General features: G+C 40.0%; 2 long non-coding RNA genes across 3 annotated transcripts in view; one reads left to right on the top strand and one right to left on the bottom strand.

The window, feature by feature from the left end:
* The window catches only part of LOC137326495 (uncharacterized), a 67,931-nt gene extending 61,549 nt beyond the window's left edge, over positions 1 to 6,382 (bottom strand). The window contains exon 1 of the long non-coding RNA XR_010964206.1: positions 6,269 to 6,382. This is a non-coding gene — a long non-coding RNA (uncharacterized lncRNA). The remainder of the gene's footprint in view (positions 1 to 6,268) is intronic.
* LOC137326494 (uncharacterized) overlaps positions 1 to 12,745 on the top strand; it is a 74,117-nt gene extending 61,372 nt beyond the window's left edge. The window contains exons 6-7 of one of the 2 annotated variants that reach the window (XR_010964205.1): positions 10,482 to 10,618; positions 12,376 to 12,745. This is a non-coding gene — a long non-coding RNA (uncharacterized lncRNA). The remainder of the gene's footprint in view (positions 1 to 10,481; positions 10,619 to 12,375) is intronic. The other variant, XR_010964204.1, reaches the window with a different exon arrangement.
* The last annotated feature ends 222 nt before the right edge of the window (positions 12,746 to 12,967 follow it).

Here is a 12,967-nt window from a genome sequence, read left to right as displayed (position 1 = left end):
CTCTCTTTTGCTATGGCAATTCTAACTGTAATAAGTAATTTAAAAATTGAAAGATAGAAAACACACTTGCCAGACTCTGTGTGATGCTTTCTAATACAGAGCAACATGTATAGTGGTTATCACAGTACAAAAAGAACATGCAGCAGGGACTGTTGAATGTAAAAGTTATTCAATGCATGCATGATCCAGCTCAAGGAAAGTATAAAAAATGTAAAATGGCTTTCCTTTATGAGAGTCTTTTGGCCCCATCGCCTCTTCCCACTAGGTTGGCCTGTCAGGAAAGCCACAACCGCTTCCCTGCTCAGGCCCATGGTTAAAATAGCACTCAGGTCCCAATGTCCTTCTCGCCTGCTCAGAAGGGCAGGTTAAAATAGAAAGCTATGGAAAGAGAGTGGGACATTGGCGGGTGAGTCCCACGGGTGATTTTAACTGCTTGACAGAGTTAAAATCACCCTCATAGTAATGAAATGATGCACTTAGACTTAGGTTATTTTAGAATGCTACCTTGTTCTAAGGATCCCTGAGTCCTTTAATGCTTAATTTCCTCTGCTCAGAGACCTGGGGCTGGTTTCATGGAACGAAACATAAATATAAATCTGGACAATTAACCTTGAAGTTGCTCCTATCAGGGCTCAGGCAGATATATAGCCACAGTATGTCCATTGGCATTAAACTGCCAATACATTGGGCAGATACATGCTTGCTGCAAACCTCTCTCTCATTATACCACCAGGGGAACAAAACAGTTTTTTCAATAATAAATGGCACATACTTTTGTTATATGCAATACTGGAAGGGAATTTCTGTGAAGCAGACTAATGTATGGATACTGACAAACTTTCAAACGTTAGTGTTGCTTCATTGCCATTTTATTTTAGGAGACAAGCCCCTCTGAATATGAATTGTGCCAAATTCAAAGTCCTGCAAAGAATGTAAAAAGTGTGAATTTGACACATCCTTTCTCACAAATGTAAGGAAAGTGTTAAGATGTCAGAAATGTAATTATTACAACAACGTGCCTGTTTATCAATGGATCATTTTTGTGTTGCTCATCCCTTCTGGAATACAGCTTCTTTAAATTAGCTCAGAATAAAGGCCAAAAATGGTGGACTTAAAAGTGATAATGAAGTTGTGAAAACTGGTAAAGGAAGTGAACTAACCACTTTACCAAATCTAATATAAACGTGACACCTATCTAGTAGAAAAAGACATCCAGATACCAGGAATTCGAGACTGGATAAAATGTTTAACACTTGAATTGGGGAAAAATGCTGACATTTTACAATGTGTTTATTCAATAGAATGGTAACCAGATAAACAAAAACAGTTTCTGAGGAATGTGAAACCGAAACTGCCCCTCGTATTGGTAAATGTTCTGAAATTTGTGCTTCAGTTCTGAACGGTTAAGATAGTTGAATGCTTTCAAGACACTAAAATTGGGCCAGTAATCTGAAAAGCTCCCCTATAAAAAGTACCAGATTGAACCTCCTCAATCAGTTTGCACATTGCTTTGGCTCCAGCTACTGTTGTCCTATTCTGCCAAGTGAAAAGTTCAAAGCACAATTTTTTTTTCAAGTTTATTTTTTGTTTTTAATCTTGTGCAACCTCAGAAATCATATAGCTATTTGAAGATGACCTTTCCTTACCTTAAAAAAAAGTTTAGGCATGTTTAAAATTTGACAACTGGTAGGAGTTACAGTGAATTAGATTGAAAGTATAATAGTGCTATTATACTGTGGTGTATTCAAGTTGACTGATATTATTGTACCTGAATTTCAATTTAATCCATAGGGGTTGTCCTTTTGATCTAATGAAATTCACTGAGAAAATAGTCAAAGTTTCTAGTGCTATGCACATAGCATAATCAGTTGGTACATTAACTTTACTTTCTATGGAGTGATTGGCTCTCAGCTATGGGATTGAAGCCTTCATTTTGCCTAAAGGGAAAATGTTACCAATCTCAGTTTTTCTGTTTTTGAGATGGAATCAAAACCTAAAAGTGAGAAGGGTCCTTTCTATACTGCTCAATCCAAAGGTGTGGAATTCCTGTGTCCACAGGATTGCCCTGTACTATGTCCAGGGAGGATAGCATGGGTGTACTTGGAAGAAGTGAGCAGGAGAAAATTGGAGAAGAGACTAAAAAACATTAATCTACACTTAAATATGGTACTATCTGTTAATTTTTGGGTACAAGTCAGCAGATATTTTATATTACGTCAAATATAAACATTTATTTTTCAATACGATGGTACATTAATATGCAATGTTTGTGACACAATTTAATTCAGGAGCATAGTTTTGTGAAAGTGTGCAGTAGGTGATATATCAAGAAAATCTTTGTCACAAATGATATTCTTTGTGACAGTGACCTTGGTGCATTATCCCTCATACTCCTTGATCTCACTGCAGCCTTTAATGCCATCCATCTACACCTCTCCTTCATTAGCCAACTCTGTAGGACTGTCCTTGCTTGGTTATTACATTAAAGACCTATATAAATGCAAGTTATGGTTGTTGATCCACTCTTACGTATCCAATTGTAGCCAGAGCATCTCTAGCAATGGCTTCTTTTCCAAACCCTACACTGTCACTTTGGAGTACCCCAAGCATTTATCCTTGGCCCCTTCCTCTTCCTCATTTACATGCTGTTCCTTGGCAACATCAAGCATAGACATTGGATAAGCTGCCACATATATGCCAATGACATTCAACTCTATAAATGTAAATTGGTGTTGATTAAAATGAAAGAGGCACAAATAGTAAGGAGACAGAATTTAATCATTTTGGGCAACCAGCTAAAAAAGCATAGTTGAATTAATGATTATTCACACGGTAATTTGTTTATGGTTCAGGATTGTTCACTCATCACTGCTGGGTGATGAGAAAATGACAAATGCGGCATTAGGGCATTACATCAAGGGCTGAGAAATTTTGTACTGAAAGCTGCTGTTCAACTTACACAAACAGCACTATTTTCTTTGATGGCTCTGTTTATATAAGGGACACTGACAGAATTCCAAGGCAGAGCCCAGCTTCAGGCTCATTCCTATCATGGCCAGTTATATTCGAACAGAAATGCTCATTTACTACCTCTCTAAGTGAGGGTGAGAAATAAGACTTGTTAACTATCCGATTTCAAGATTAAAAAAAACTATGCATAGGTACTGAGTAAATGCTATGTTATAACTGCAGTTTTACAGCATCACATAGCAATATCTTCTGAGACTTCATTGTTGCTATGGCTACCACAACAGATAAGAGGCCTTCCTCCCATGGGCCCGACACATTAGATTATGTTGTTTTAGGAGTCCAGTTTTCCCATTTTGAGGAAATAGTATCAGGGTTGGCATCCTTAGCTAGGCTTTACTAATTACCTATGACAATAACCACACAAAATCTCCTTCAGTGTGCTCTGGTGAAACTCTGCTGTTTAACCCCTTCATGGCATAAACCCACTGAGATAACTCTAGATGAAAACTTAACCTGATGTACAAACCCTCTTCCCATTCATCTGAGTGTAGAATTTCTAATCCTAGCACAACATGCAAAGATGAAATCATGCTCAATTAAAAATGCACTCAATTAGACATGGTATGATAGTCAGTAGATATTCTGTCTCAATCACAAGTTAGATACAGATGTGGAACGCCATTTGGCCCAACGTAACTCATCCGTGCAGATGAAATTACATTCCCCCCCACCACAGCATCTAGCTGTACCTTAAACTGAACAGTCTGGACAAATTTCCAGCAGCGTAGCCTCACACACCACTTCTCCTGCCTATGGAACTCCTTCCCAGCTTGTATCCTGGAGCTCTGCCTCTTGTACACAACCAATCAAATACAGAGTTAATCATCACATGCTGAAGCATGTTTATGGCAAATCTGAGACTTGATTATTTTGCTCCCAGTATAAATTCTCCAACACTTTCTGCACTCAGCAACTACCAGGGTTAAATTCATGAGACATCTGTCCTTGTTACAGTTTTTCCTGTTTGCTCCCTGCTACACAAAAAACAGCCAATCCCCTACTGAGTTGCAGCAGCCTGTCTTAAAAATATAATCATTTCTATGCATATTATGTTTTGCATCAGTGTTTTCTGCTGTTTTTGTTTATATTGAATTGCTGAATGATTGAATGGGATAAAGTATAATGATTTCCAAATTGGTTATTTTTATGTGCAGTTTATAAAAACCCTGATCAAAGCACAATCATTCTTGATGAACTAGTTATGTACTGATCAGGTTTCATGTAGATTTGAACGGATGCACTCTGGGAGGCTTTAATTTATGCAGAGACTTCAAGAACAATCATTTGTCACATCCGCATAAAACATTCACAATAACTTAGTGATGCGATCTATAGATTGACCAATTTCTTAATTGTTCTAGGAGGAACAATGTAGTATGATTATAATGGAAATCACAGCACTTTTTTTTCATAGTCTGTGAAAAGCATTCTATCAAGGAAACATTTTTTACTTGCCCTTTTTTGATAAGATTCTCAAGTACATTCACATATATATTTTATTAAGCTATTATACCTACAGGTGTACATTCACACTTATATTTAATAAAGCCACTGTACATACAGGTGTATATTCACATATTTTATGAAGCCATTGTACAATTAAGTGTACATTCACATACATATTTTATGAAAGTGTGCATTTAGATATATATTTTGTGAAACAATTGTACATTTTCATTGCACGATGCTCATGGGAGGTGTGATTCATAAATCCATTGTATTTTAAAGAAATATTGAAAAACTTTTTGGGAAGAGATCTGCCATGCAGTGTGGATTCGAGGGACAGTTGCTGCAGGCAGCTCTGGTAATGAAGGTAGATCATTGATGAACAATTTATCCTTGAGTTGATTGATTTAAGCTGTTGCCAAACAGATTATTATCCAGTAGTACACATCACAGTTAATGGCTGTAGAGAACTCATTTAGAATGAGACTTATTTATTTTTATGTTGCTTGCTATTTTTATTAACTATCTGTATTTGCACAATACATATATTACAAATTGCTACTTGTGTTATGAACCAATTATCAGTTTTATATTCATTGAAATTGTATTTTATTAACAAACAAGTCAGTGTAACTACTGCACTGAGGTTACATTGAAACTATAGCACAGAAACAGGCCAATCGGCCCAACTGGTCTATGCCAGCGCTTATGCTCCACAGGAGCCTCCTCCCTCCAACTCTATCAGGATAGCCTTCTATTCCTTTCTCCCTCATGAGCTTATTTAGCTTCCCCTTAAATGCATCTATGTTATTTGCCTCAACTACTCCTTGTGGTAGCCCGTTCCACATTCTTACCACTCTTTGGTAAAGCAGTTTCTCCTGAATTCCCTATTGGATTTATTAGTGACTATTTTATATTTATGACCCCTAGTTTTGGATTCCCGCACAAGTGGAAACATTTTCTCTATGTCTACTCTATCAAACTGTATCATTATCTTAAAAATCTCGATCTGGTCACCCCTCAGCCTTCTCTTTTCTGGAGAAAAGAGTCCCAGCCTATTCAGCCTTTCCTGATAAAGGATAAAGATAAGTATATCCTCTTAGTTCTGGTATCATCCTTGTGAATCTTTTTTGTACCCTCTCCAATGCTTCTATATCCTTTTTATAATATGGAGACCAGAACTGAGCACGATACTCCAGTGTGGTCTAACCAAGGTTCTATACTAATTTAACATAATGTCTTTGCTTTTCAATTCCATCCCTCTAGAAATGAATCCTAGAGCTTGATTTGCCTTTTTAATGGCCTAATTAACATGCGTGATTTGTGTATCTGTACCCCTAGATCCCTTTGCTCCTCTATCCCATTTAGATTCTTATTATCTAAGCAGTTTGTGGCCTCCTTATTCTTCCTATGAAAATGCACCACCTCACACTTATCATTGACCTATAGAATCACATTGGTTTGGGATGTATCTCAGTTACTAGGATTAAGAGTAGGCCTAATATGCTTGGTATATGGGAATTTGTTAACCATATTAAGAGCCTGCATTTATGTTTGAATGATACTCTGGGTTACAGATGGGAGTGTACCAAGGAGGATCTGGTCTCTGCTTAATGACTCCTCCTCATGACACTAAGTGTTCGAACTCTTAGTGGCCACCATCAGTGTTGGTCTATGATCAGCTGATGGAAAGTGTTTTTCCTGCAATCTTTGTTTTTTTTCATATGAATGATCGCTCCTTTGCTTCACACTCCTTCACCTTGCAATTTGGCAACAAATTGGTGAATCTTACCTAAAGAGGGCAAACACGGTGAACGCCAATACAGCCTGCTGTCCATACTGAAAATCTTCTGAACTGGCAGTCTGATAGTTCTGGCAATAAAACATCAAACCAGAGTTTAAACTCTGGACTCACACAGGAGTAAGTTTAAAATGTGGTGGGTAAACAGGATAGTGGAGATGAAAAGGGTGTGCCATCGGGAACGCCCACAGAAAGACTCATGTTTTTCATCACAAAAGCCAAAAAAGGTGCAACTCAAGAAACACCAAGGTTCATGTTACAACAGGTGTAGATTTTAATATCACTCAGGAGGTTGAGTAATAACAAGGAACTTGGATCAGTAGCACAGTAATTATTAGTCACCAAGTGACTAACAGTGGTGGAAAGATTTACAACAGAGTTGGGAATTGATAATACTATTGAATTGATCCTTTAAAACTACTAAAGTATATCTGGCCTTTGCCGAATTAGCTAATCACAGCCAGAGGTGGGTGGGGGAGTGCAGGTATAATTGGCTTTAGTATCTCCTGTCTAAGGAGGAGGGGGAAATGAACAATCTTCTGTTGGAAGTGCATGTGCGGATGTTGGATGAAGGCAGCATTGAGTTCCACCCCTCCTCCCCTCGCACATTTGAATAGCTCACTGACAATAGCTCACTGACTCTCATTATTCAGGTTTCTATTTGAAGCATTGACACTTGGGCAACTTACTGGAGTGCTTCCAATGTCCATAGAACTGTAAGCTAGCAAGAGGCGGAGGGACAACGGGATAAAATTGGTGACGAGGGAGGGGGGGTAAAATGTAGAAAAATATGTTGTATAGTAGAAAAGATGTGCAGCTTCAAAACATCTTGCAGTATTTAAAGTGTTGAAACTTTTATGAATCATCTCACTAATATTGTAAACAGAGGATTCATGGTGGGAAAGAATTGATTCCCAAAAAATTAGCCATTGGACGCACTAACACACAATGTTGTGGAGTGAAAGCATGCATGATCTACCCCTCTCAGCTTCACTCAGCTGTGACACTCAGGAGATGCACGGACTCCTTGTATTGCTTCTCCGAGGGATGAGGGTCAGGAAGAAGTTGTTAATGGACCCCTGTCACATTCCTCCTACCAACCTGTTGAAGAGTAATCTTGGGGGGAGCAACCTGGAGGGCTGCTTTCTTGACTGGAGGAGGCATGTGGTCTGGTGGGACTGTCCAGGGAGAAAACAGGGAAAATAGGAATTTTATACCCTCAAAAAAAGTTAAACTTTAAGGACATGGGATGTAAACCTCACAAGTGTGTTATCTCAGTCTTGAGTGGTCTGTTTTTTGAAGATTATTATCTAGTGTGTTTTTTATTAATAGAAGTCTTGCATTTTCTGAATAGTTTTTTTTACATAGCTCATTTTTGATAGTCGTTAAAGATTATGGTGCTATCTCAAACTGTGATTTTAGCACTAGCAGAAGCTAATAGAACTATAAAGTACCGAACATAAGGCAGTGGTGTAAACATAGCACCTACATAAAACTGAGGTAATGGAAAGTGAAAATGGTATATTCCGATACTGCAGCTTTATGTCCACAAGAGAATGGTAAATTACTTAGGGTAGGGTACATGTTTTGAAGTAATGGACAATATATTGGAAATATAATGAGTCTGAAAATCCTTGGACCTTCCTGTACACTCCCACCGTAAGTCCAGTGGGAGTGCAATGAAAGGATCAGAAATTAGGATGGGATCTGGAATACATCAGGCTTCTGGCCATTTAACATGGAACATTGGGGCGGAGTGTCTACCTGACCCAAATAAAGGCACCAACATCATAGAGAGCATAACCAGAGATGTGGGTTCCCAAGCCTAGAGTTTCCTGTCCCCAACCTGGCAGAATAAAGTGGCCTGGTGCTCCAAGGGAGAGAAGGTGCAACAGCCTGCCAGGTGGCGTATATGGGACCCATCTGGGAATCCAGGCTCGGGTGGTGACCTGGTCCCCCGAAGATTGAAACATTTTTGGTATTATTTTTCAGCCCCCCACCCCACCTCAGCAGATGCCTAAAATGTTCCCCTAGTGGTGTTGATACCCACCCAGAGTATTAAAATGAGGTGACCTCCCCCACTGACCAGCAGCCACCTCTGACACCTATGCTGGGATGTTGGACCTCAGGGTTTTTGGGCCCAATAAGTTTGAAATTTAGCAAAAAACATTATTGTAGGCTAGCTTAATGGCTTCATGGGTAAAGGCATCACCAAATGCAGCATTAAAACACACAGAAGGTCCCAGGTTCAAAACCTGGTCTGTGCTGAATTGGCAGATTCAGCTGAGGCAGTAATTATAGTGTGACAGTCACAGTGATAGGGGGAAAAAAATCAGCCAGGTTTTTTCCTTCTATTCAGTATCCAATGACCCCTGCAGTAAAATGGGCTGTGTGTGAAAATCAAGTGAAGACAGAATTAGGCTTGACTGTGAGGCCCTCAATGGTTGAATAGCCCACCAACATTCACAGTCTAGATTTGTACATTAAGAACAGTCAGTTGGGTGTAATTTTCGAGGGCAAATGGTTCCTCTGGAACAGCACCCGAGCAAACAGCTTCAGGAGAGGAAGAGTAAAGAAAAGAAAAATTAGGGGAAAAAAATACAAAGTGCACTATTAAAACAAATTCTTTGTGTTACATAAGAAATAGGAGCAGGAGTAGGCCATACAGCCCCTTGAGCCTTCAATAAGATCATGGCTAATCTTCAACCTCTACTCCACTTTCCCACCCGATCCCCATATCCCTTGATTCCGTTAGAGTCCAAAAATCTATCAATCTCAGTCTTGAATATACTCGACGACTGAGCATCCACAACCCTCTGGGATAGAGAATTCCAAATATTCACGACCCTCTGAGTGAAGAAATTCCTCCTCGTCTCAGTCCTAAATGTCCGACCCTTTATCCTGAGACTATGTCCCCCAGTTCTAGACTCTCCAGCTAGGGGAAACATCCTTTCAGCATTTACCCTGTCAAGCCCTCTTAGAGGGTGTTATGCGTATGGTACTCCCTGTTTATTGGAAGTGACTGGAACAGGGCAGGGCTACAACAGAGAAGAAGAGACAAAATGAACATGACATTATGTGGTGAGGTCTATGTATCTATGATTTAACCCTTTAATTGACACTACTTCATAACGGCACTTCAGGTGACTTTAATCTTTATTTCTGTTTGCACTCTTAGTTTCATTTTCTGGGGATTAAAATGAACATTTTGCAACTGTTTGACATTGTACGAGGAAAATGCATGCAGTTCAATTAGAATTTTATCAAGAAATGAGAAAAAGACATTCAGAGATAACTTCATGCCGACTGGAACTTGGTGTTCTGACATTATCTGCATGACCAGTACCAACTGGTGAAGGTCCCACCCTAATAGTATACTTTTAAACTTCTGCCAATGATGCATCTCTTTTAAAACCCAGTTCATTATAAGTTCACAAACCTGAATCAGCACTTTCCTAAAAAGGCAGGGCTTCCCTTTTATTTATGAACCATGACACTAAATGGCTTGAACTAAACATATAATAGGAGGATTATGGCTGAGATTCAACTAGTGGAACCAAAAGTGGTGCAAATGTATTTGAAAGGAAATTTAAACCATATATGTTCAGGATTGAAAATTGTAACTTTAGTAATGAATCCATTATTTCTTTTTAAATGTTTGCATCAACCTTCTTCTGAAGATATTAACTCCTTACTGGTGTACGGTTCCATATAGCCAATTGCCCTCTGGTGCTTTAGCCAAGTAGCCATTATTCACACATGAGCCTCAACAGTGAGTGTCAGCGATTAGCTCGTCAGCTATTCAACTGCCGGGGCCATCACAACTAGGCCTGGTCCTGCTAAGACTTTGTCACCATGCACGCACTTGTAGCAAGATAAGGAACCGGAACCATGGCCAATTTTCTTCTCCTTAACTAAAGATTGCTGAGGCCCAGTTGTAGCATAGTTAGCGCCACCTTGGCCATGATCGGCTAACTCAGTGCAAAGATCAAACTTAGGCTTTCCTGGTTTCTATGGGTTAGCTACTCACTGGGGGAACAAAAATAAGGATTAATAAAGGCAATGACACTCCTGGGGAGGGTAGTAGGCACCTTTTTTTTTTAGTGTAATTTTTCCTACCTGAGAAGTGAAATTCTAATTTCTCCTCATGAGGCAGCAGCCTGTTGCAATCCACTGATACTGAATATTCTAATTCCTTTGGAAGGCTAGAATTGACATCCAGGACAAGGGAACATACTGATCCCACTCAACATTGTGAGAGTTGGCAGGAGCTGGGCCTACCACATATGTTATCAGAGTAGAACTTTTCTGGTTTCAGCCAGCTGGGATTTCTTCAGTCAGGTAGGGGAAATTGCAAACTATTTTACAATATTCATGGGGAGAGGGAAGGGGTGAACAACTTTAGATCAAAGATACTTTTGCCCCTCTCCATATTTTTTTAATATGAATCTTCAAAGGTACAGTGCCTTCTTCTGATTTTTCTAATCCTAAGCGGATGAGGTTAAAGATGGTGGGCCAGAAACTCCTGTGGGCAGTTCATGCCAGCGTAAGTGCTGGGATGTACCTGCTACAGACTTCTGGCACTGATCCCACCCGATATTTCAGGGTGAGGGGGAGAACATCTAGTTTGCGTGTTCTAGGTGGAGCCTTCCCGCAGGGGAAGCTGCCTGCTGCAGCAGAACTGGCTAGATCCCAGGAGTTGGGGGGAAGAGGATGGGGGAACCTCAGTTTCCCCTTCGGAAAGTTGAATTTTTGGACTCCTCAATTTTAAGGGGGCAGATCATTTTAAAAAAAATATTACCTTTTAAATTTTCAGGGATCCAGGCCTGGATGCCCAGGGGGAACCCCACTTCCAACATGGAGGTGGCTAAGATGCCTGTTCTCAGCAGGTATATCACTGCCAAGGACACTTGGGAAGCAGTTTTCCATAAAACATTATATAATATAATCAAGGTCCTCCAAAATAGGGTGTATCATCTTCCCTCCTTCACCTAATAATGTTACCGCTGGACCAATCTAAACATCTTTTCTGCATATAAACAAATTTTCTTCAGCCACTGCTGTGTAATGGTTTTTGCCAGTGTACTTGACTGTTCAGTAACATTTAATGAACAAAATGCCACAAGTATTTGCACTTGTTCAATGCTCATAACGTTTCAGTTCCACTTAAGGATGTGAGCTTAAATGGTAAATAAACCTGGTTAATAATGCTGTTCAATCTCCTTCAACAGAACAAGAGGCCTGTAGCAACATGCAGGTTCCTTTCAAGGCTGAGGTTGCAGAAACTCTCTGTGTAGAGAGTCCCTGTCTCCTTGATGCCACTGGCTACACCCCTTACAAGACCCACAGGAACTCTGATGGTAGGCGGGGACCCGGCCTATATTCTCTGGTGTACCATTTTAAGGCCCATTTTGATTCACTTATGAGATATTTACACTCCTATCATGTAACAACAGAAATGTCAGAGAGAAAACTGTCTGAAAGTGGCAGTACAATAATTTCATTAAAGAGAACTGCCTGGAACTATTGCCATGAGCCAAGCAACGGTATTATATAAAAATAAACAGGCCAATAAAACATTTGACAATAAATATTCTGATCACCCTTAGTTTGATGCGTGTGATCGCCTGATCAGAATATACACTCTCAAATGCCCAGCAAAATAGCCAAGGCATCGGACTTGCACTCTGGGAATTTGTGCTACCAATCTGATACAGAGGAAGTTGTGGCCAAAAAGAATTGTAGCTCCCACAATTTTATGTGTTATTTAAATAATATAATCTTGGAGAATTCCAAACAATTCCTACACACCAACAATTGTAAAAAAAAATTAGTTTATGTAACCAGCAACTTTTACAGGATTGTCTAACAGGTATACTGTAAATATATGCAAAGAGGAACTGATATGCCAGTTGACCATGCTATAGTGAGTGAAGATATAGGTTAAAATATTTTCCTGTCTCTGCCAGCTATGAGGATTCTGGGTCAATGTGGGGAGACACAACCCAGATCCTAGTTGACACAAGTCCGAAGCATAAAACTGACCAAAACTTGGTACTGTCTCGCACTAAACTGGTCTTCTCGTATTCCTATTATAGTTTGGTCGCAAAAATCTGACCTCATGACTCCTGTCAGGAACTACTCCAGATTTGTAGTGGTTTGCTGCATGCTACGCAACTATGGCATTCAGAGGGGCCAAGCCTTGCAGTCGCTACGGAAGAAAGAAGGGGACGAGGAAGAAGAAGATGTTGAGGAAGACCAAGGTCGAGCAGTGCTGCCAGCTGCCAAAGCTGTAAGGCAACAAATTATTGAGCAGAGATTCTCCTAAGCAAAGCCTTCCCCTGCACACCAATCGACCCACCATTTGACCCACCCCTTCCATTCACCTTCTGAATGCCCTCTAACACTACTACCTCATTTGTCTTCCTCCAACATAACTATGAGTATGAAAACCAACAGCAAAGCCAAGCAAATAAAAACTGTTTACTTCACATCGTGCACATTGTGTATTTTACAACTTTACCCTCCTCTTCATATTGAAATTAAATCACCCTTAGTGCAAGTCCTTTGTGCCTGGCCTCTGTGCTCCTACGGAGTGTCGCAGGAGCCTGGGAGGTCGGAGGCTGGTCATCATCTGCTGAGCGAACTTGTGATGGCGATGGTGGGTGACCTCAAGTAGATCTGGGCCTT

This window comes from Heptranchias perlo, chromosome 10 (genome assembly GCF_035084215.1).
Source record: "Heptranchias perlo isolate sHepPer1 chromosome 10, sHepPer1.hap1, whole genome shotgun sequence".
Lineage (NCBI taxonomy): Eukaryota > Metazoa > Chordata > Chondrichthyes > Hexanchiformes > Hexanchidae > Heptranchias > Heptranchias perlo.
The sequence above is the reverse complement of the archived record's forward strand: the minus strand, read 5'-3'. Positions and strand labels throughout refer to the sequence as shown.